The sequence below is a fragment of the Leuresthes tenuis genome, unplaced genomic scaffold (assembly GCF_036924035.1).
Source record: "Leuresthes tenuis unplaced genomic scaffold, fLeuTen1.0.hap1 SCAF_10, whole genome shotgun sequence".
NCBI classification, from domain to species: Eukaryota; Metazoa; Chordata; class Actinopteri; order Atheriniformes; family Atherinopsidae; genus Leuresthes; species Leuresthes tenuis.
Window position 1 is genome coordinate 30,507,454 of NW_027325364.1, and position 25,589 is coordinate 30,533,042.

A 25,589-nucleotide genomic window follows, 5' to 3' on the forward strand; every position below is an offset into this window, starting at 1 on the left:
CATCTCCAAATTTCTGTGGAAAAACAAACCACCACGTATTAGTTTAAAAACCCTACAGAAGACCAAGGACAGTGGTGGATTAGATTTACCTAATTTTCAGCACTATTCCTTAGCCAATAGGTTACAGTATATATCAAAATGGTTTAAACCTAGCCCAATAGATGAACCATGGATAAATATAGAACAAGCATTGTGTGATAATCTGGAAATCTCTGACCTGCCACTTATTAGTCAAAACGTAAAAAATCACAAATGTTGCAAAAGCATTAACATCAGCACCTCTCTGACAACCTGGTGGGAATTTCTTAAAAAAACAAAGTCTTCACTTGTCCCGTGTAAGCTTACACCCATCTGGAACAATCCTGACATCCTGCAAAACAAAAAAATGCTAAACATTACTCTGTGGAAGATCAATGGAATCAAACATCTGGTACATATAATCCAAAATGGACATTTTATTTCATTTGATGAGCTCATATCACAACATGAGATAGGCAGCAATTAATTCCTAGAATATCAACAACTTAAGTCTAATAATAACAAAGAAATATATCCTCCACCAACCAGACTCACAACTCCCGATTAGGGTAGCAGAATTTCTAAGCATCTGCACCCCAAAACTACTATCAAAAATATATAAATTATTGTCTAAGATAGATGACACAATGTCTCTACCGTCCTCAAAATGGGAGGCAGATTTATTCATCAGTTCTAGTCATAGCTTCTGGCCACAAATATGTTTGAACACCTTCAGAATGACTCAAAATCCTAATTTACAGCTCATACAATACAAAATTCTTCATAGAACACACTATACAGGACAAAGGATGTTCAGGATGGGTCTAACACACTCAAACATCTGCTCACATTGCACAGATAACACACCTGATGATTATGCACACGCTTTGTGGTTTTGTGCGCCTGTCCAGAAGTTCTGGCTTGAAGTCTGTGCGGACCTATCAACATGGCTGTGGAGGTGGCGTGGTGCATCAGCTGCAGGAGAGAGCTGTGGAGAGAGCTCTGGGGAGAAGGACTAGGTGAGTGATTAGTACACCGGCAGTCACTTGTCTAATCACTGTCCTCTTTTAAAAACTCAGTAGCGTGCTGGAGCTGGAAGGAGGATTGAAGTGGAGTCGGCAGCACGAACCGGGAGGTAAGGCCTGCGAACGACTCCACATTCGTGAAAAAGGGTTAAATAAATTATACGTTGAACCGTCCGCTGTCTCTGAGTCTCTCTGAGAGAACCCGCAGTGGCAACAGGCCGCCACATTGGCACCCAACTGGGATTCAGCAGAGGAGACATGACGGAACCGCAATAGCCCATAACAGCTCTGGCCCAAATGCTGGCGGAGGTTGCGGCGATGAATCAGGACCAGGCGGCTCTCGGCAGGCAGCAGCTGGCCACACTGCAGGGCCAGGCGGAACGGCAGACGGACCTGCTGGAAGCACTGGTGGCTCGAGCCGGGGCAGCGGCACCGGCCCCCTCGCTCGCTGGGGTCGGCCTGTATAAGATGACGCCTGAAGACGACCCTCAGTCATTTCTGGGGATGTTCGAGGCAATGGCGGCGGCGTGCAGATGGCCGGAGGCGGAGTGGGCCGTGCGGTTGCTTCCCCTCCTGTCTGGGGATGCCCAAATGGCGGCGCTGAGCCTTCCTGCTCGCTCTTGAAGCCAGTACGCGGATGTCTAGAGGGCAGTCCTGGATCGCCTGGGGTACTCGGCGGAGGACCATCGCCGCCGGTTCAGAAGGACCAAACTGGGCCACACGGACCGTCCGTTCACCTATGCGCAGCAGTTGACCGACGTAGTGACACGGTGGCTGCTGCCAGGGGACTCGAATGGAGAGCGGAGGATGCTGGGACAAATCGTCCTGGAACAGTTCGTGGAGGGGATGCCAAGTGGTACGGCGGAGTGGGTACGCTGCCACCGACCCACTGACCTGGAGGCCGCGATCACCCTTGCGGAGGACCATCTGGCCGTTTTTTTCCAGGGCCGGACACCGGAGGCTCGGCCAGCATCGCTGGGCCGGCCAACACCAGCGCCCCGGAGGAGGCTGTCAACAGCTGGCTCTCAGCTGGCAACAGCACGACCGTCTCCTCTCCCCCGCACTAACCTTTCCTGCCCTCTCTTTCCACCCCAGGTTCCAGCCGCTACAAGTCCTGCTCCCGACCCACAGAGGGTCCCTCAGGTGGCGGGGCAGGAGTGTTGGAGGTGCGGGCAGCCCGGTCATTTTCGCCGCGAGTGCCCGCTCATGGAGGTCAGACAGGTGATTCGGGTTGTTGGCCCTCCAGCGCCCTCCCCCGGTCCAGGAGGGACGTACAGCGTTCCGGTAAGGATTCAGGGGGGTACACATCAGGCAATGGTGGACTCGGGCATCACACAGTATAGTTCACCAGAATCTGATTCGACCTGGGGCTTTGATAGAGGCAGAATGGGTTGATATTAGGTATGTGCATGGGCATATTCACAGATACCCCATGGTCCCAGTTGAACTTCGCTGTAAGGGGAAAAAGCATAGTGTGAAGGCCGTGGTTAGCTCCTGCCTGGCGCACCCCCTGATTTTGGGAACCGATTGTCCCGGGTTTGATAGATTAGTGGGGCAGTGTGTGGGGGTGCGCTCACGACCGTCAGGGTCATGGGATATGTGTGCTGTCCTCAGCGGTGACGCGAGGTTGTCTGACACTGCAGACGGGGAGGGGGAGCCGACGGTACCTTCACAGGAGGCTCCGTCAGTTCCCGTGTTCGACTCCATGGAAGATTTTCCACTCGAGCAGTCTCGTGATGATACTCTACGCTATGCCTTGGATCAGGTGATAAAAATTGATGGTCATATGGTGCGCCCTGACGCAGTGCTAACACATCCGCATTTTTCATTGTGCAGGGAAGGAGTGTACAGAGTGAGTCGTGACACTCAGACAGAGGAAATCATAACACAGCTGTTGGTGCCGAAAAGCCGTTGGGAAATAGTTTTCCAGACGGCTCATTATAACCCGATGGCGGGGCATATGGGGTATGAAAAAACGATGAATCGTATAATGGCCCGGTTCTATTGGCCAGGTATTCGGGCAGACGTGCGCCGCTGGTGTGCGTCCTGCTCCAAATGCCAGTTGGTTAACCAACCGGCCATCCCGAAAGCACCTTTACGCCCATTGCCGCTGATTGAGGTCCCATTTGAGCGTATTGGGATGGACCTCATCGGGCCCTTTCATCGGAGCGCACGTGGATATCGCTTTGTGTTAGTTCTGGTGGATTATGCAACACGATATCCAGAAGCAGTGCCGTTGCGCACCATCTCTGCAAAGAGTGTAGCGCAGGCACTGTTTCAAGTTATCTCCCGAGTCGGGATCCCGAAAGAGATCCTGACTGATCAAGGCACCTCTCACCGTCCCAGAGAGCAGACATAGCCCAGTTGCAGCAGCATTAAGCTGATGTGTTCTCCCCCCTGCCAGGACGCACAAGCCTTATTCAACACCATGTTGAGACACACCCGGGCGTGACAGTGCGTTCACGTCCCTATCGGTTACCTGAGCACAAGAGAAAAGTGGTTCAGGCAGAATTGGAAGCTATGCTGGAGATGGGTGTAATTGAGGAGTCTAGCAGCGCCTGGGGTAGTCCCATCGTTTTTGTAGTGAAGACGGATGGGTCTATCCGGTTCTGTGTGGACTATCGCAAGGTGAATGATGTGTCACGATTTGATGCCTATCCTATGCCCCGGGTCGACGAGCTCCTGGATCGCCTGGGCACTGCTCGTTTTTTTACGACACTAGATTTGACCAAGGGCTACTGGCAGATTCCCTTGTCTCCAGAGTCTAAGGAAAAAACGGCCTTCTCCACTCCGTACGGGTTGTACCAATTTGTCACACTTCCGTTCGGGTTGTTCGGGGCCCAAGCCACATTTTAACGCCTTATGGATCGGGTCTTGCGGCCGCATGCTGCGTATGCTGCCGCTTACCTGGATGACGTCATCATCCATAGCAACAGCTGGGCGGAGCATGTTCAGCAGGTGGCGGCAGTGCTGGAGTCACTGCGGCAGGCGGGGCTCACGGCCAACCCAAAGAAGTGTGCAGTTGGACGGAGGGAGGTACGGTATCTGGGTTACCACTTGGGCGGCGGACAGGTGCGTCCACAGGTAGACAAGACAGCAGCGATTGCAGCCTGCCCAAAACCTAAGACCAAGAAAGAGGTGAGGCGGTTTTTGGGGCTGGCCGGATATTACCGGCGATTTATTCCCAACTTCGCGGAGCTGACCAGCCCCTTGACCGACCTTACCCGAAAAGGTGCCTCTGATCCGGTCCGGTGGACGGAGCAGTGCCAGGCGTCACTTGAGAGGGTAAAGCAGACCCTCTGTGGGGAGCCTCTTCTCCAAACCCCTAACTCCTCTCTCCCATTTGTCCTGCAGACTGATGCATCGGGAAGGGGGTTGGGGGCTGTTCTGTCCCAGCAGGTGCTGGGCGTTGACCGCCCAGTGCTTTACATCAGCCAGAAACTATCCGAGAGGGAGACCAGATACAGCACGGTGGAGAGGGAGTGCCTGGCCATCCGGTGGGTGGTCGGCGCTCTGCGGTATTACTTGCTGGGGCGCCCATTCACCCTCTGCTCGGACCATGCTCCCCTCCAGTGGCTCCACCGAATGAAAGATGTCAATGCACGGATCACCCGCTGGTATCTGGCACTACAGCCTTTTAAATTCAAAGTGGTCCATAGGCCAGGGGCACAGATGGCGGTGGCCGACTTCCTTTCCAGCTCGCATGGCGAGGTGGGGGGGAGTAAGTTAGGCCGGACGGCTCCCCGGCCAAGGTCAGGCTGTGGAGGTATGTGGAGGTGCTGCAGGAGAGAGCTGTGGAGAGAGCTCTGGGGAGCAGGACTAGGTGAGTGATTAGTACCCGGCAGTCACTTGTCAAAGCTGGAAGGAGGATTGAAGTGGAGTCGGCAGCACGAACCGGGAGGTAAGGCCTGCGAACGACTCCACATTCGTGAAAAAGGGTTTAATAAATTATACGTTGAACCGTCCGCTGTCTCTGAGTCTCTCTGAGAGAACCCGCAGTGGCAACAGGCCGCCACATTGGCACCCAACTGGGATTCAGCAGAGGAGACATGACGGAACCGCAATAGCCCATAACAGCTCTGGCCCAAATGCTGGCGGAGGTCGCGGCGATGAATCAGGACCAGGCGGCTCTCGGCAGGTAGCAGCTGGCCACACTGCAGGGCCAGGCGGAACGGCAGACGGACCTGCTGGAAGCACTGGTGGCTCGAGCCGGGGCAGCGGCACCGGCCCCCTCGCTCGCTGGGGTCGGCCTGTATAAGATGACGCCTGAAGACGACCCTCAGTCATTTCTGGGGATGTTCGAGGCAACGGCGGCGGCGTGCAGATGGCCGGAGGCGGAGTGGGCCGTGCGGTTGCTTCCCCTCCTGTCTGGGGACGCCCAAACAGCGGCGCTGAGCCTTCCTGCTCGCTCTTGAAGCCAGTACGCGGATGTCTAGAGGGCAGTCCTGGATCGCCTGGGGTACTCGGCAGAGGACCATCGCCGCCGGTTCAGAAGGACCAAACTGGGCCACACGGACCGTCCGTTCACCTATGCGCAGCAGTTGACCGACGTAGTGACACGGTGGCTGCTGCCAGGGGACTCGAATGGAAAGCGGAGGATGCTGGGACAAATCGTCCTGGAACAGTTCGTGGAGGGGATGCCAAGTGGTACGGCGGAGTGGGTACGCTGCCACTGACCCACTGACCTGGAGGCCGCAATCACCCTTGCGGAGTACCATCTGGCCGTTTTTTTCCTGGGCCGGACACCGGAGGCTCGGCCAGCATCGCTGGGCCGGCCAACACCAGCGCCCCGGAGGAGGCTGTCAACAGCTGGCTCTCAGCTGGCAACAGCACGATCGTCTCCTCTCCACCGCACTAACCTTTCCTGCCCTCTCTTTCCACCCCAGGTTCCAGCCGCTACAAGTCCTGCTCCCGACCCACAGAGGGTCCCTCAGGTGGCGGGGCAGGAGTGTTGGAGGTGCGGGCAGCCCGGTCATTTTTGCCGCGAGTGCCCGCTCATGGAGGTCAGACAGGTGATTCGGGTTGTTGGCCCTCCAGCGCCCTCCCCCGGTCCAGGAGGGACGTACAGCCTTCCGGTAAGGATTCAGGAGGGTACACATCAGGCAATGGTGGACTCGGGCATCACACAGTATAGTTCACCAGAATCTGATTCGACCTGGGGCTTTGATAGAGGCAGAATGGGTTGATATTAGTTGTGTGCATGGGGATATTCACAGATACCCCATGGTCCCAGTTGAAATTCGCTGTAAGGGGAAAAAGCATAGTGTGAAGGCCGCGGTTAGCTCCTGCCTGGCGCACCCCCTGATTTTGGGAACCGATTGTCCCGGGTTTGATAGATTAGTGGGGCAGTGTGTGGGGGTGCGCTCACGACCGTCAGGGTCATGGGATATGTGTGCTGTCCTCAGCGGTGACGCGAGGTTGTCTGACACTGCAGACGGGGAGGGGGAGCCGACGGTACCTTCACAGGAGGCTCCGTCAGTTCCCGTGTTCGACTCCATGGAAGATTTTCCACTCGAGCAGTCTCGTGATGATACTCTACGCTATGCCTTGGATCAGGTGATAAAAATTGATGGTCATATGGTGCGCCCTGACGCAGTGCTAACACATCCGCATTTTTCATTGTGCAGGGAAGGAGTGTACAGAGTGAGTCGTGACACTCAGACAGAGGAAATCATAACACAGCTGTTGGTGCCGAAAAGCCGTTGGGAAATAGTTTTCCAGACGGCTCATTATAACCCGATGGCGGGGCATATGGGGTATGAAAAAACGATGAATCGTATAATGGCCCGGTTCTATTGGCCAGGTATTCGGGCAGACGTGCGCCGCTGGTGTGCGTCCTGCTCCAAATGCCAGTTGGTTAACCAACCGGCCATCCCGAAAGCACCTTTACGCCCATTGCCGCTGATTGAGGTCCCATTTGAGCGTATTGGGATGGACCTCATCGGGCCCTTTCATCGGAGCGCACGTGGATATCGCTTTGTGTTAGTTCTGGTGGATTATGCAACACGATATCCAGAAGCAGTGCCGTTGCGCACCATCTCTGCAAAGAGTGTAGCGCAGGCACTGTTTCAAGTTATCTCCCGAGTCGGGATCCCGAAAGAGATCCTGACTGATCAAGGCACCTCTCACCGTCCCAGAGAGCAGACATAGCCCAGTTGCAGCAGCATTAAGCTGATGTGTTCTCCCCCCTGCCAGGACGCACAAGCCTTATTCAACACCATGTTGAGACACACCCGGGCGTGACAGTGCGTTCACGTCCCTATCGGTTACCTGAGCACAAGAGAAAAGTGGTTCAGGCAGAATTGGAAGCTATGCTGGAGATGGGTGTAATTGAGGAGTCTAGCAGCGCCTGGGGTAGTCCCATCGTTTTTGTAGTGAAGACGGATGGGTCTATCCGGTTCTGTGTGGACTATCGCAAGGTGAATGATGTGTCACGATTTGATGCCTATCCTATGCCCCGGGTCGACGAGCTCCTGGATCGCCTGGGCACTGCTCGTTTTTTTACGACACTAGATTTGACCAAGGGCTACTGGCAGATTCCCTTGTCTCCAGAGTCTAAGGAAAAAACGGCCTTCTCCACTCCGTACGGGTTGTACCAATTTGTCACACTTCCGTTCGGGTTGTTCGGGGCCCAAGCCACATTTTAACGCCTTATGGATCGGGTCTTGCGGCCGCATGCTGCGTATGCTGCCGCTTACCTGGATGACGTCATCATCCATAGCAACAGCTGGGCGGAGCATGTTCAGCAGGTGGCGGCAGTGCTGGAGTCACTGCGGCAGGCGGGGCTCACGGCCAACCCAAAGAAGTGTGCAGTTGGACGGAGGGAGGTACGGTATCTGGGTTACCACTTGGGCGGCGGACAGGTGCGTCCACAGGTAGACAAGACAGCAGCGATTGCAGCCTGCCCAAAACCTAAGACCAAGAAAGAGGTGAGGCGGTTTTTGGGGCTGGCCGGATATTACCGGCGATTTATTCCCAACTTCGCGGAGCTGACCAGCCCCTTGACCGACCTTACCCGAAAAGGTGCCTCTGATCCGGTCCGGTGGACGGAGCAGTGCCAGGCGTCACTTGAGAGGGTAAAGCAGACCCTCTGTGGGGAGCCTCTTCTCCAAACCCCTAACTCCTCTCTCCCATTTGTCCTGCAGACTGATGCATCGGGAAGGGGGTTGGGGGCTGTTCTGTCCCAGCAGGTGCTGGGCGTTGACCGCCCAGTGCTTTACATCAGCCAGAAACTATCCGAGAGGGAGACCAGATACAGCACGGTGGAGAGGGAGTGCCTGGCCATCCGGTGGGTGGTCGGCGCTCTGCGGTATTACTTGCTGGGGCGCCCATTCACCCTCTGCTCGGACCATGCTCCCCTCCAGTGGCTCCACCGAATGAAAGATGTCAATGCACGGATCACCCGCTGGTATCTGGCACTACAGCCTTTTAAATTCAAAGTGGTCCATAGGCCAGGGGCACAGATGGCGGTGGCCGACTTCCTTTCCAGCTCGCATGGCGAGGTGGGGGGGAGTAAGTTAGGCCGGACGGCTCCCCGGCCAAGGTCAGGCTGTGGAGGTATGTGGAGGTGCTGCAGGAGAGAGCTGTGGAGAGAGCTCTGGGGAGCAGGACTAGGTGAGTGATTAGTACCCGGCAGTCACTTGTCAAAGCTGGAAGGAGGATTGAAGTGGAGTCGGCAGCACGAACCGGGAGGTAAGGCCTGCGAACGACTCCACATTCGTGAAAAAGGGTTTAATAAATTATACGTTGAACCGTCCGCTGTCTCTGAGTCTCTCTGAGAGAACCCGCAGTGGCAACAGGCCGCCACATTGGCACCCAACTGGGATTCAGCAGAGGAGACATGACGGAACCGCAATAGCCCATAACAGCTCTGGCCCAAATGCTGGCGGAGGTCGCGGCGATGAATCAGGACCAGGCGGCTCTCGGCAGGTAGCAGCTGGCCACACTGCAGGGCCAGGCGGAACGGCAGACGGACCTGCTGGAAGCACTGGTGGCTCGAGCCGGGGCAGCGGCACCGGCCCCCTCGCTCGCTGGGGTCGGCCTGTATAAGATGACGCCTGAAGACGACCCTCAGTCATTTCTGGGGATGTTCGAGGCAACGGCGGCGGCGTGCAGATGGCCGGAGGCGGAGTGGGCCGTGCGGTTGCTTCCCCTCCTGTCTGGGGACGCCCAAACAGCGGCGCTGAGCCTTCCTGCTCGCTCTTGAAGCCAGTACGCGGATGTCTAGAGGGCAGTCCTGGATCGCCTGGGGTACTCGGCAGAGGACCATCGCCGCCGGTTCAGAAGGACCAAACTGGGCCACACGGACCGTCCGTTCACCTATGCGCAGCAGTTGACCGACGTAGTGACACGGTGGCTGCTGCCAGGGGACTCGAATGGAAAGCGGAGGATGCTGGGACAAATCGTCCTGGAACAGTTCGTGGAGGGGATGCCAAGTGGTACGGCGGAGTGGGTACGCTGCCACTGACCCACTGACCTGGAGGCCGCAATCACCCTTGCGGAGTACCATCTGGCCGTTTTTTTCCTGGGCCGGACACCGGAGGCTCGGCCAGCATCGCTGGGCCGGCCAACACCAGCGCCCCGGAGGAGGCTGTCAACAGCTGGCTCTCAGCTGGCAACAGCACGATCGTCTCCTCTCCACCGCACTAACCTTTCCTGCCCTCTCTTTCCACCCCAGGTTCCAGCCGCTACAAGTCCTGCTCCCGACCCACAGAGGGTCCCTCAGGTGGCGGGGCAGGAGTGTTGGAGGTGCGGGCAGCCCGGTCATTTTTGCCGCGAGTGCCCGCTCATGGAGGTCAGACAGGTGATTCGGGTTGTTGGCCCTCCAGCGCCCTCCCCCGGTCCAGGAGGGACGTACAGCCTTCCGGTAAGGATTCAGGAGGGTACACATCAGGCAATGGTGGACTCGGGCATCACACAGTATAGTTCACCAGAATCTGATTCGACCTGGGGCTTTGATAGAGGCAGAATAGGTTGATATTAGTTGTGTGCATGGGGATATTCACAGATACCCCATGGTCCCAGTTGAAATTCGCTGTAAGGGGAAAAAGCATAGTGTGAAGGCCGCGGTTAGCTCCTGCCTGGCGCACCCCCTGATTTTGGGAACCGATTGTCCCGGGTTTGATAGATTAGTGGGGCAGTGTGTGGGGGTGCGCTCACGACCGTCAGGGTCATGGGATATGTGTGCTGTCCTCAGCGGTGACGCGAGGTTGTCTGACACTGCAGACGGGGAGGGGGAGCCGACGGTACCTTCACATGAGGCTCCGTCAGTTCCCGTGTTCGACTCCATGGAAGATTTTCCACTCGAGCAGTCTCGTGATGATACTCTACGCTATGCCTTGGATCAGGTGATAAAAATTGATGGTCATATGGTGCGCCCTGACGCAGTGCTAACACATCCGCATTTTTCATTGTGCAGGGACAGAGTGTACAGAGTGAGTCGTGACACTCAGACAGAGGAAATCATAACACAGCTGTTGGTGCCGAAAAGCCGTTGGGAAATCGTTTTCCAGACGGCTCATTATAACCCGATGGCGGGGCATATGGTGTATGAAAAAACGATGAATCGTATAATGGCCCGGTTCTATTGGCCAGGCATTCGGGCAGACGTGCGCCGCTGGTGCGCGACCTGCTCCAAATGCCAGTTGGTTAACCAACCGGCCGTCCCGAAAGCACCTTTGCGTCCATTGCCGCTGATTGAGGTCCCATTTGAGCGTATTGGGATGGACCTCATCGGGCCCTTTCATCGGAGCGCACGTGGATATCGCTTTGTGTTAGTTCTGGTGGATTATGCAACACGATATCCAGAAGCAGTGCCGTTGCGCACCATCTCTGCAAAGAGTGTAGCGCAGGCACTGTTTCAAGTTATCTCCCGAGTCGGGATCCCGAAAGAGATCCTGACTGATCAAGGCACCTCTCACCGTCCCAGAGAGCAGACATAGCCCAGTTGCAGCAGCATTAAGCTGATGTGTTCTCCCCCCTGCCAGGACGCACAAGCCTTATTCAACACCATGTTGAGACACACCCGGGCGTGACAGTGCGTTCACGTCCCTATTGGTTACCTGAGCACAAGAGAAAAGTGGTTCAGGCAGAATTGGAAGCTATGCTGGAGATGGGTGTAATTGAGGAGTCTAACAGCGCCTGGGGTAGTCCCATCGTTTTTGTAGTCAAGACGGATGGGTCTATCCGGTTCTGTGTGGACTATCGCAAGGTGAATGATGTGTCACGATTTGATGCCTATCCTATGCCCCGGGTCGACGAGCTCCTGGATCGCCTGGGCACTGCTCGTTTTTTTACGACACTAGATTTGACCAAGGGCTACTGGCAGATTCCCTTGTCTCCAGAGTCTAAGGAAAAAACGGCCTTCTCCACTCCGTACGGGTTGTACCAATTTGTCACACTTCCGTTCGGGTTGTTCGGGGCCCAAGCCACATTGCAACGCCTTATGGATCGGGTCATGCGGCCGCATGCTGCGTATGCTGCTGCTTACCTGGATGACGTCATTCCATAGCAACAGCTGGGCGGAGCATGTTCAGCAGGTGGCGGCAGTGCTGGAGTCACTGCGGCAGGCGGGGCTCACGGCCAACCCAAAGAAGTGTGCAGTTGGACGGAGGGAGGTACGGTATCTGGGGTACCACTTGGGCGGCAGACAGGTGCGTCCACAGGTAGACAAGACAGCAGCGATTGCAGCCTGCCCAAAACCTAAGACCAAGAAAGAGGTGAGGCGGTTTTTGGGGCTGGCCGGATATTACCGGCGATTTATTCCCAACTTCGCGGAGCTGACCAGCCCCTTGACCGACCTTACCCGAAAAGGTGCCTCTGATCCGGTCCGGTGGACGGAGCAGTGCCAGGCGTCACTTGAGAGGGTAAAGCAGACCCTCTGTGGGGAGCCTCTTCTCCACACACCTAACTCCTCTCTCCCATTTGTCCTGCAGACTGATGCATCGGGAAGGGGGTTGGGGGCTGTTCTGTCCCAGCAGGTGCGGGGCGTTGACCGCCCAGTGCTTTACATCAGCCAGAAACTATCCGAGAGGGAGACCAGATACAGCACGGTGGACAGGGAGTGCCTGGCCATCCGGTGGGTGGTCGGCGCTCTGCGGTATTACTTGCTGGGGCGCCCATTCACCCTCTGCTCGGACCATGCTCCCCTCCAGTGGCTCCACCGAATGAAAGATGTCAATGCACGGATCACCCGCTGGTATCTGGCACTACAGCCTTTTAAATTCAAAGTGGTCCATAGGCCGGGGGCACAGATGGCGGTGGCCGACTTCCTTTCCAGCTCGCATGGCGAGGTGGGGGGGAGTAAGTTAGGCCGGACGGCTCCCCGGCCAAGGTCAGGCTGTGGAAGTATGTGGAGGTGCTGCAGGAGAGAGCTGTGGAGAGAGCTCTGGGGAGCAGGACTAGGTGAGTGATTAGTACACCGGCAGTCACTTGTCTAATCACTGTCCTCTTTTAAAAACTCAGTAGCGTGCTGGAGCTGGAAGGAGGATTGAAGTGGAGTCGGCAGCAGGAACCGGGAGGGAAGGCCTGCGAACGACTCCACATTCGTGAAAAAGGGTTAAATAAACGATACGTTGAACCGTCCGCTGTCTCTGAGTCTCTCTGAAAGAACCCGCAGTGGCAACAGGCCACCACAATGTGCAATTATTAAAGACAGTAGAGGACGATCTCTCTCGTTGGAAGTCCTTACCTATATCACTTATGGGGAGAGTTAAAACCATTGATTTTTGTTGTTTGTTTGTTTTTGTAGAGGTCCTCCGGGGTTGGGTTGGGTTGAGTGGGGTGGGGCGGGATGGGTTCCTTCTGGGGGTACAGTAGCTCCTGGAATATGGTGACTGCAGGCCCCGAGCCTGGGGGACATCAGGCCCTCCTGCCCTGTGTTGTGTCCCAGGTAGCGGGGATGCCTATTGCAGCCAGTCTCTGGCTGCCCTCTCCGGGATGGGAGGGGCCAGGAGGATTAATTAATTATCCTGCTGGTTTATATATTGTAAACATAAACAATAAACATTTATAAAACTTCCCTTGGCAAAGCAAATCTGTTTGGCATAAAAGGTATTCAGACTACAATTCTGCTGCCATAATGCTGAACAGGACACGGAAAAAAAACTAAAATCCGAGAATAAGCTTCTTTTCACCAGTTCTACACAATTTCGGATCTTGATATAAAATGAATTCCTTCACTCAAACCAAGTTAAAACTGCTTTGTCCTTCATATTTATCCATGTCTAAATAGCTTTAAACAAAAAAAAAGGTAGTACTTTGCAGGATAGGAAAGAACAACACTAAACCTTTTCAGGAATCCGAGAATAAGCGTCTTTTGACGAGTTCTACACAATTTCGGATTTTGATACAAAATGAATTCCTTCATTTTCAAACTTAAGTCTAATAATAACAAAGAAATATATCCTCCACCAACCACATTTACAACTCCCGATTAGGGTAGCAGAATTTCTAAGCATCTGCACCCCAAATTACTATCAAAAATATATAAATTATTGTCTAAGATAGATGACACAATGTCTCTACCGTTCTCAAAATGGGAGGCAGATTTATCCATCAGTTCTAGTCATAGCTTCTGGCCACAAATATGTTCGAACACCTTCAGAATGACTCGAAATCCTAATTTACAGCTCATACAATACAAAATTCTTCATAGAACACACTATACAGGACAAAGGATGTTCAGGATGGGTCTAACACACTCAAACATCTGCTCACATTGCACAGATAACACACCTGATGATTATGCACACGCTTTGTGGTTTTGTGCGCCTGTCCAGAAGTTCTGGCTTGAAGTCTGTGCGGACCTATGTTTGTTTGTTTGTTTGATTTTTGTTGTTTGTTTGTTTTTGTAGAGGTCCTCCGGGGTTGGGTTGGGTTGAGTGGGGTGGGGCGGGATGGGTTCCTTCTGGGGGTACAGTAGCTCCTGGAATATGGTGACTGCAGGCCCCGAGCCTGGGGGACATCAGGCCCTCCTGCCCTGTGTTGTGTCCCAGGTAGCGGGGATGCCTATTGCAGCCAGTCTCTGGCTGCCCTCTCCGGGATGGGAGGGGCCAGGAGGATGAATTAACAAAATGAATTCCTTCACTCAAACCAAGTTAAAACTGCTTTGTCCTTCATATTTATTCATGTCTGAATAGGTTTCAACAAAAAAGAAAGTATTACTTTGCAGTATACCAAAGAACAACGCTAAACCTTTAGGAATCCGAGAATAAGCTTCTTTTCACGAGTTCTACACAATTTCGGATTTTGATATAAAATGAATTCCTTCACTCAAACCAAGTTAAAACTGCTTTGTCCTTCATATTTATCCATGTCTGAATAGCTTTAAACAAAAAAAAAGGTAGTACTTTGCAGGATAGGAAAGAACAACACTAAACCTTTTCAGGAATCCGAGAATAAGCGTCTTTTGACGAGTTCTACACAATTTCGGATTTTGATACAAAATGAATTCCTTCACTCAAACCAAGTTAAAACTGCTTTGTCCTTCATATTTATTCATGTCTGAATAGGTTTCAACAAAAAAGAAAGTATTACTTTGCAGTATACCAAAGAACAACACTAAACCTTTAGGAATCCGAGAATAAGCTTCTTTTCACCAGTTCTACACAATTTCGGATTTTGATATAAAATGAATTCCTTCACTCAAACCAAGTTAAAACTGCTTTGTCCTTCATATTTATCCATGTCTGAATAGGTTTCAACAAAAAAGAAAGTATTACTTTGCAGTATACAAAAGAACAACACTAAACCTTTTCAGGAATCCGAGAATAAGCTTCTTTTCACGAGTTCTACTCAATTTCGGATTTTGATATAAAATGAATTCCTTCACTCAAACCAAGTTAAAACTGCTTTGTCCTTCATATTTATCCATATCTGAATAGGTTTTAACAAAAAAGAAAGTATTACTTTGCAGAATACAAAAGAACAACACTAAACCTTTTCAGGAATCCGAGAATAAGCTTCTTTTCACGAGTTCTACTCAATTTCGGATTTTGATATAAAATGAATTCCTTCACTCAAACCAAGTTAAAACTGATTTGTCCTTCATATTTTTGCATGTCTAAATAGGTTTCAGGCATAAAATTCCTCATATTACCCTGTATGAGAAAGAAGCATACTTGTGATGGAGCAATACACTCCTTTTGGGTAACCTAAACTGATGGTTGGGGAGGAAAGTTAGAAGAACAATCAACTATACCCAAAGACAGATACGTGATGAGCGGGCAATATAACTGTGTTTTTGCTTCAGTGGTCAGAGCAACTCTCTATTCTGTACTGTGTTGTTCTCTCTTGCAAGATATTATTATTAAAGCCTCTTATCTCCTCAGAAGAAAATAACTGACTCTGTGCGTTACTAGATTTCCACCACAATTTTGGCGTCACGAACAGGATCCCTCAACTGGTGTCTCTGGACCGGACCGCAGTGCATGGCCAGTCTGGACTGAAGTAGCTGTTCCAGCCTCATACCTCCAAGGCCTTTTCTGAGAGAGAGGACTGGCAGGTCCTTTTCCTGAATACCAGCGCTGGGATCATTTTTGAAATATGATAGTCTGAGACGATAGGACTGCTTTTTAGTTTTTATTTGAATAAAAGAGGGTTTCCCGGTTGTGTCATTAGTGAGACAGAGATTTCACGGGTAAGTGAAACTTTTGAAGCAGTCCGAAGAAGTGTGAAGTACTCCGAAGAAGTGTGAGTACAGATTAAGGTCCTCATTGGAGACGTCCTTTGAGTGAAGGAATATATTTCCCCATTCCAAGTCTGAGAATGGGAAACAGTAGGTCTCAGACTTTTGACCCTAATGAAAAAGAAAAATGGTCCAGAGGTTTTCCAGCTGAAGGTTCTTTTAGTATGTTAGAAATAAGAAAATTAGAAGAAAAGTTTTGCAAATATGAGAAAGAGATGAAGCAAAAAAAAAAAGAAAATTAAGTTTAAATAAGAAGTAAGAAAGGTATAGAATGTTGTAGAATGAAAAAATAAAGTGTATTAAGAGAAAGAAAGGAAAACGCTAAACAAATGCCATGACGGAATGATGATGATAATTTAGTATGTGGACGAAAAGATAATTCAGCTCTGATTAAGACTGAATCTTCTTTTAAACCACCACCATATTCCACTGATAACACTTCTTCTCCTTCTGCACCTCTTTACCCCACCCTGAGCGCTCTCGCTGTGCCGGATCCAGACCTGGACTCCTGCCCTCCACGACGCCTGCAACAACAACAGCCAGCCCTGCCACAAGACTCTGGCTCTCGGGAAGAAGGGACTTCTTCCATCCTCCCTCGGGAAGAAATTCCATCATCCTCACAACATCAGTTACATAGGTCTGATGATGAGGAAAAGGAAGACGTTTGGTTCTCCAGCGTACCTGCCCAAGAACTTTTAACGCAAGTGACAAAAATCCTTTACCCACAATCTGGACTTCGGAGATCTAAACGTGAGAAAAAACAAAACCAGATTCAAAACATGCCTATGGTCCCACTGGACCATTACTGGTTTATCGACCCTGGACTGAGACTGACATCATGGAAGCATAACAATGCTTACCAGATCCAGAGAATTCTGGACCCCGTTTTGCTGACGAGTTGCGAGATTTCTGCGCACAATTCTGCCCGACCGGGGTTGAATATTGGCAAAAAAGTTCAAACCGACCGACCTCTGCAAAATAGAGGCCAGTATGCTACAACTGGATTTGCGACCTACCAACAGTGAACGAGGACATAATGATAACGCTCAATATGAAGCAGCCATCCAAAGACTGTGTCAAGCCATCACCACTCAAATTCCAACCAAAATCAATATGTCCCACATTTACACCTGCAAACAGAAACCCGGTGAAGGGACTGATGATTTTGTACACCGCATCCTTGAGGAAGTCAGCAAGCACAGCGGTCATCAGAGACCAACGGATTTGGGTAATGAACCAGGACCATGGGAGAGTATTGCATGTAATGCAATAATTAAAGGCCTCATGCCAGATGTCGCCACTGAAGTAAAGAACATTTACGTGGGATGGTGTGAGGGTCCTCGTTTGGCTGACGTTCGCCGATATGCTCGCCATGCTCAGAACCAAGTTGAGACACGTAAGACCATCAAAAGGGACAAGTGTGAAAAGGAGCTGCATTTGGCAGCCATGACCATGTATTACGCAGTTGGTGTAAACAGAGGACGAGGCCGAAGTCGAAGACGTGGACGTGTGGGAGAGGAGGTCGAAATGGGCCACGTCAGAGCTATGATCCGAATATTTGTTTTTACTGTGGCCAGACTGGACACTGGAAGAAGGACTGTCCACAGCTGAAAAGTGATGAAATTGGGCAAAAGGCTGACTGAGGGTGGGAGGCAGGTTCTGGACGTCACGCGCCAGCGCAGCCTCCACTAATGGGTGATAGCACAACACACACACACATTTTTCCTGCTCTGTGCAGTGAACAAACGCTTGCCAACTGTGATTCACGTAGTAAAGTTTTGCATGCTATTTCCGTCCTAGAGCAAAGATATTTGTCTCAGAATATAGGAACCTATGTTCATCAGTAGTGACGTCAGGGGAGTTTGATTGTCCTCCAAAGTTGTGGAAACCACGTTTACTCTATGTCTGCATCAGGCCAGGTTGTGAAGGAGAAAATGACAACGCCCATTGCTTGTGTCACTCCCGATGGGCTCTCCTTCAAACACTCATTTTTGTTATCAGAGTTGTGTCCCATTAACCTGATGGGCCGTGATCTCATGTGCAAATTAGGCATTATTTTAACTTCTACACCAGAGGGTGTTAAGGTTATGTTACAGTCTGACAAAGCTTTCACAGCAGTGCAGTTTGATTCATCGGCACTTACATATGCTTATGAGTGGAAACTTCCCAGCTCTCCTTTTTCACAACAACTAGTGGAAGAAGCAAAAGCGTTAGTTTCACCCCTTTCTGATTTCATGCAACTTGCTGATTTGCACTGCACATCACACATTTCTTTGGGGCCTGACAATGACTATGAGAAGAAGTGAAAAAATATAAAACAATGTAAAAAACAATACCCTTTGAAGCCTGAAGCAATTAAAGGGATTAAACCTGTTTTTCAATCTTTTCAGAAAACAGGCGTTATTGTTCCTTGAGAAAACTCACCTGTGCGCACTCCATTGTTTCCTGTTAAAAAGATTAAAGATGCTGGCCAGCCAGATGAATGGCGTTTTGTACAGGACCTCCAAGCGGTGAATGCTGCAGTTCAGCCACGTGCTCCTACTGTGCCCAACCCACACACTATTTTGTCTCATGTCATGGTTGGACCATGTGTCAAAAGGGGGGATGCTGAATGAACTCACTGCTCAGTGGTTCACAAAAGGGTTCAGTTCATATGCGCAAAAATACTGTCAGTCATGTATGGTTTGTGCCACACATAATGTAGGAAAGGCATTACACACATCACAAGCTGCACACACTCCACCAGAGAGACCTTTTGAACATTTGATGATGGATTTTGTTGAACTCACACCAGCTGAAGGAAAGAAATATGCACTAGTAATAGTGGACGTGTTTAGTAAATGGGTTGAAGTTTTCCCTGCAAAACATGCAAACAGTAATGCAGTGACTAAAGCACTGCTAAACAGAAATCATTCCTAGATGGGGCTTTCCAGAGAAGATCAGCAGTGATAATGGCACACATTTTGTAAACACTGCATTGACTGAGGTTGGTAAATTCCTGGGAATAAGCTTGCGCACACATTGTGCTTATCATCCACAGAGTGGAGGTGCTGTGGAAAGAGAAAATGGTACATTAAAGTCCAAGTTAGCCAAATGTTGTGAAGAAACAGGTCTGCCATGGACAAAAGCATTACCTATTGTGCTTACCTACATGAGAATGAGAATCAGAGCTCGAGTGAATCTCAGCCCATTTGAAATTTTATTTGGCAGACCTCCTAACCTGGGATTGGGACCTGTAACCAGACCCCTCCCTTCCACAACTGTTTGTGATGATGCTATGTTGTCTTACTGTCGAAACCTTTCCACTGTTCTATCTCAAGTTTCACAGACAGTAAAAGCAGCCCTTCCAGCCACAGAAAACACACCTCTGCACCCACTCCAACCAGATGACAGGTGGTGAAGGAACTTTGCAGGAAACATTGGAAGTCCAAACGTTGGCAAGGCCCGTTCCAGGTGCTACTGGTCACTCACACAGCTGTTAAAGTTGCAGAGAGAGCAACCTGGATTCATGCCAGTCACTGTAAGAAGGTACCAGAACCAGTAGATGACTTCCACCCTGACATACATCAGCCTAACCAACACGCCCGGAAGGACAAAGATAAGAGTCAGCAGTAAAAGCTGTACTCCACCGGTGTGTTAAGTGCTAGTAACCTCTGACACCGAAGATTGAAACATCCTGAGACCTGCGATGAAGATGATCATACACATGGTGTGAACCATGGCAGAAACTGTTTGTTGTTTGTATTTTCTTATTTGTAACCAGCATGTGCACATTGTATCTTGATTTCACAGGAAGCAATAATACAGGGCTGCTGTATTGTTCCCTGTGTGCGAGGCCTCATTGTATGTATCTCACTAAATGATTCAAATGACTCAAAGAACTTTTTTGCTTTCAAAATTTTTCCTCTAGTACTTAGAGAGGACTTAGAGAGGGATGAAGATAATCATGTTTAATTGTTCATGTTTTGATTGTTTATCATTGGACCCTTTATCACTATGATGCCTGCATTTTAAACTCACGTTGTGTGCAAATGCAGGCTGATGTTTTACAGATAAAGTTATTATTTTCCTTGTTTCTTTTTGGGTTGATTAATATAATAGTATTATTATAATCAAAAGGGAGGAATGTAATGGAAAATAATTCTTATATGCATTGTATTGAGTGTTACTGTGTATGACCTGCAAATGACCGAGCTGCAAGGTACCACCCTGCCCTGTTTTCTTAAATTCCTCTTTACAACGGTGGGCTTGTTATAATGAGATAGCTGCACTTTAGGGGGGACAGGGTTAGGCTGGTATTTACGAGTGTGTCTGGGTAACCTCAACTGATGGTTGGGGAGGAAACTTAGAAGAACAATCAACTATACCAAAAAAACAGATGACGTGATGAGCGGGCAATATAACTGTGTGTTTTTGCTTCAGTGGTCAGAGCAACTCTGTATTCTGTACTGTGTTGTTCTCTCTTGCAAGATATTATTATTAAAGCCTCTTATCTCCTCAGAAGAAAATAACTGACTCCCCAAATGCAAGTGTCAGGACAAATGATCAAAGTTCTCCAAGCTTCAGTCTGCAGAGAGGTACAAGACAGGGTTGTCCACTTTCGCCCTCACTTTTTGCTATTTTCATCAAACCTTTAGCAGCTGCTATCAGACAAGATAGAAATATTAAAGGCATCCAACCCCAAAATATTGAGCATAAAATAAGTCTTTATGTTGATGATGTATTACTTTTCCTTCAGAACTCACAGACGTCTCTCACTCACACGATCACACTCATAAATAAATTCTCAGCACTTTCTGACTACTCTATCAATTGGTCTAAGACCACAGTTCTGCCCATTAACTGTAGGGTCCAGAATATACCTGCGATCACTTTACAGTCAGGAAATATTAGATATTTAGGCATAAACATTTCCTCCAGGCTCTCAGAGCTAACAAAGCTAAATTATGTGCAATTATTAAAGACAGTAGAGGACGATCTCTCTCTATATTACAACCATTAAAATGATGATACTACCAAAAGTTAACTATTTGTTCTCAATGATCCCCATAAAACCACCTGCTACTTGGTTTAAGTCACTAGATTCATGCATCTCCAAATTTCTGTGGAAAAACAAACCACCACGTATTAGTTTAAAAACCCTACAGAAGACCAAGGACAGTGGTGGATTAGATTTACCTAATTTTCAGCACTATTCCTTAGCCAATAGGTTACAGTATATATCAAAATGGTTTAAACCTAGCCCAATAGATGAACCATGGATAAATATAGAACAAGCATTGTGTGATAATCTGGAAATCTCTGACCTGCCACTTATTAGTCAAAACGTAAAAAATCACAAATGTTGCAAAAGCATTAACATCAGCACCTCTCTGACAACCTGGTGGGAATTTCTTAAAAAAACAAAGTCTTCACTTGTCCCGTGTAAGCTTACACCCATCTGGAACAATCCTGACATCCTGCAAAACAAAAAAATGCTAAACATTACTCTGTGGAAGATCAATGGAATCAAACATCTGGTACATATAATCCAAAATGGACATTTTATTTCATTTGATGAGCTCATATCACAACATGAGATAGGCAGCAATTAATTCCTAGAATATCAACAACTTAAGTCTAATAATAACAAAGAAATATATCCTCCACCAACCAGACTCACAACTCCCGATTAGGGTAGCAGAATTTCTAAGCATCTGCACCCCAAAACTACTATCAAAAATATATAAATTATTGTCTAAGATAGATGACACAATGTCTCTACCGTCCTCAAAATGGGAGGCAGATTTATCCATCAGTTCTAGTCATAGCTTCTGGCCACAAATATGTTCAAACACCTTCAGAATGACTCAAAATCCTAATTTACAGCTCATACAATACAAAATTCTTCATAGAACACACTATACAGGACAAAGGATGTTCAGGATGGGTCTAACACACTCAAACATCTGCTCACATTGCACAGATAACACACCTGATGATTATGCACACGCTTTGTGGTTTTGTGCGCCTGTCCAGAAGTTCTGGCTTGAAGTCTGTGCGGACCTATCAACATGGCTGTGGAGGTGGCGTGGTGCATCAGCTGCAGGAGAGAGCTGTGGAGAGAGCTCTGGGGAGAAGGACTAGGTGAGTGATTAGTACACCGGCAGTCACTTGTCTAATCACTGTCCTCTTTTAAAAACTCAGTAGCGTGCTGGAGCTGGAAGGAGGATTGAAGTGGAGTCGGCAGCACGAACCGGGAGGTAAGGCCTGCGAACGACTCCACATTCGTGAAAAAGGGTTAAATAAATTATACGTTGAACCGTCCGCTGTCTCTGAGTCTCTCTGAGAGAACCCGCAGTGGCAACAGGCCGCCACATTGGCACCCAACTGGGATTCAGCAGAGGAGACATGACGGAACCGCAATAGCCCATAACAGCTCTGGCCCAAATGCTGGCGGAGGTCGCGGCGATGAATCAGGACCAGGCGGCTCTCGGCAGGCAGCAGCTGGCCACACTGCAGGGCCAGGTGGAACGGCAGACGGACCTGCTGGAAGCACTGGTGGCTCGAGCCGGGGCAGCGGCACCGGCCCCCTCGCTCGCTGGGGTCGGCCTGTATAAGATGACGCCTGAAGACGACCCTCAGTCATTTCTGGGGATGTTCGAGGCAACGGCGGCGGCGTGCAGATGGCCGGAGGCGGAGTGGGCCGTGCGGTTGCTTCCCCTCCTGTCTGGGGACGCCCAAACGGCGGCGCTGAGCCTTCCTGCTCGCTCTTGAAGCCAGTACGCGGATGTCTAGAGGGCAGTCCTGGATCGCCTGGGGTACTCGGCGGAGGACCATCGCCGCCGGTTCAGAAGGACCAAACTGGGCCACACGGACCGTCCGTTCACATATGCGCCCGACGTAGTGACACGGTGGCTGCTGCCAGGGGACTCGAATGGAGGGCGGAGGATGCTGGGACAAATCGTCCTGGAACAGTTCGTGGAGGGGCTGCCAAGTGGTACGGCGGAGTGGGTACGCTGCCACCGACCCACTGACTTGGAGGCCGCGATCACCCTTGTGGAGGACCATCTGGCCGTTTTTTCCCAGGGCCGGACACCGGAGGCTCGGCCAGCATCGCTGGGCCGGCCAACACCAGCGCCCCGGAGGAGGCTGTCAACAGCTGGCTCTCAGCTGGCAACAGCACGACCGTCTCCTCTCCCCCACACTAACCTTTCTTGCCCTCTCTTTCCACCCCAGGTTCCAGCCGCTATAAGTCCTGCTCCCGACCCACAGAGGGTCCCTCAGGTGGCGGGGCAGGAGTGTTGGAGGTGCGGGCAGCCCGGTCATTTTCGCCGCGAGTGCCCGCTCATGGAGGTCAGACAGGTGATTCGGGTTGTTGGCCCTCCAGCGCCCTCCCCCGGTCCAGGAGGGACGTACAGCGTTCCGGTAAGGATTCAGGGGGGTACACATCAGGCAATGGTGGACTCGGATATCACACAGTATAGTTCACCAGAATCTGATTCGACCTGGGGCTTTGATAGAGGCAGAATGGGTTGATATTAGGTGTGTGCATGGGGATATTCACAGATACCCCGTGGTCCCAGTTGAAATTCGCTGTAAGGGGAAAAAGCATAGTGTGAAGGCCGCGGTTAGCTCTTGCCTGGCGCACCCCCTGATTTTGGGAACCGATTGTCCCGGGTTTGATAGATTAGTGGGGCAGTGTGTGGGGGTGCGCTCACGACCGTCAGGGTCATGGGATATGTGTGCTGTCCTCAGCGGTGACGCGAGGTTGTCCGACACTGCAGACGGGGAGGGGGAGCCGACGGTACCTTCACAGGAGGCTCCGTCAGTTCCCGTGTTCGACTCCATGGAAGATTTTCCACTCGAGCAGTCTCGTGATGATACTCTACGCTATGCCTTGGATCAGGTGATAAAAATTGATGGTCATATGGTGCGCCCTGACGCAGTGCTAACACATCCGCATTTTTCATTGTGCAGGGAAGGAGTGTACAGAGTGAGTCGTGACACTCAGACAGAGGAAATCATAACACAGCTGTTGGTGCCGAAAAGCCGTTGGGAAATAGTTTTCCAGGCGGCTCATTATAACCCGATGGCGGGGCATATGGTGTATGAAAAAACGATGAATCGTATAATGGCCCGGTTCTATTGGCCAGGCATTCGGGCAGACGTGCGCCGCTGGTGCGCGACCTGCTCCAAATGCCAGTTGGTTAACCAACCGGCCGTCCCGAAAGCACCTTTGCGTCCATTGCCGCTGATTGAGGTCCCATTTGAGCGTATTGGGATGGATCTCATCGGGCCCTTTCATCGGAGCGCACGTGGATATCGCTTTGTGTTAGTTCTGGTGGATTATGCAACACGATATCTAGAAGCAGTGCCGTTGCGCACCATCTCTGCAAAGAGTGTAGCGCAGGCACTGTTTCAAGTTATCTCCCGAGTCGGGATCCCGAAAGAGATCCTGACTGATCAAGGCACCTCTCACCGTCCCAGAGAGCAGACATAGCCCAGTTCCAGCAGCATTACGCTGATGTGTTCTCCCCCCTGCCAGGACGCACAAGCCTTATTCAACACCATGTTGAGACACACCCGGGCGTGACAGTGCGTTCACGTCCCTATCGGTTACCTGAGCACAAGAGAAAAGTGGTTCAGGCAGAATTGGAAGCTATGCTGGAGATGGGTGTAATTGAGGAGTCTAACAGCGCCTGGGGTAGTCCCATCGTTTTTGTAGTCAAGACGGATGGGTCTATCTGGTTCTGTGTGGACTATCGCAAGGTGAATGATGTGTCACGATTTGATGCCTATCCTATGCCCCGGGTCGACGAGCTCCTGGATCGCCTGGGCACTGCTCGTTTTTTTACGACACTAGATTTGACCAAGGGCTACTGGCAGATTCCCTTGTCTCCAGAGTCTAAGGAAAAAACGGCCTTCTCCACTCCGTACGGGTTGTACAAATTTGTCACACTTCCGTTCGGGTTGTTCGGCCCAAGCCACATTTCAACGCCTTATGGATCGGGTCCTGCAGCCGCATGCTGCGTATGCTGCCGCTTACCTGGATGACGTCATCATCCATAGCAACAGCTGGGCGGAGCATGTTCAGCAGGTGGCGGCAATGCTGGAGTCACTGCGGCAGGCGGGGCTCACGGCCAACCCAAAGAAGTGTGCAGTTGGACGGAGGGAGGTACGGTATCTGGGTTACCACTTGGGCGGCAGACAGGTGCGTCCACAGGTAGACAAGACAGCAGCGATTGCAGCCTGCCCAAAACCTAAGACCAAGAAAGAGGTGAGGCGGTTTTTGGGGCTGGCCGGATATTACCGGCGATTTATTCCCAACTTCGCGGAGCTGACCAGCCCCTTGACCGACCTTACCCGAAAAGGTGCCTCTGATCCGGTCCAGTGGATGGAGCAGTGCCAGGCGTCACTTGAGAGGGTAAAGCAGACCCTCTGTGGGGAGCCTCTTCTCCACACACCTAACTCCTCTCTCCCATTTGTCCTGCAGACTGATGCATCGGGAAGGGGGTTGGGGGCTGTTCTGTCCCAGGAGGTGCGGGGCGTTGACCGCCCAGTGCTTTACATCAGCCAGAAACTATCCGAGAGGGAGACCAGATAAAGCACGGTGGAGAGGGAGTGCCTGGCCATCCGGTGGGTGGTCGGCGCTCTGCGGTATTACTTGCTGGGGCGCCCATTCACCCTCTGCTCGGACCATGCTCCCCTCCAGTGGCTCCACCGAATGAAAGATGTCAATGCACGGATCACCCGCTGGTATCTGGCACTACAGCCTTTTAAATTCAAAGTGGTCCATAGGCCGGGGGCACAGATGGCGGTGGCCGACTTCCTTTCCAGCTCGCATGGCGAGGTGGGGGGGAGTAAGTTAGGCCGGACGG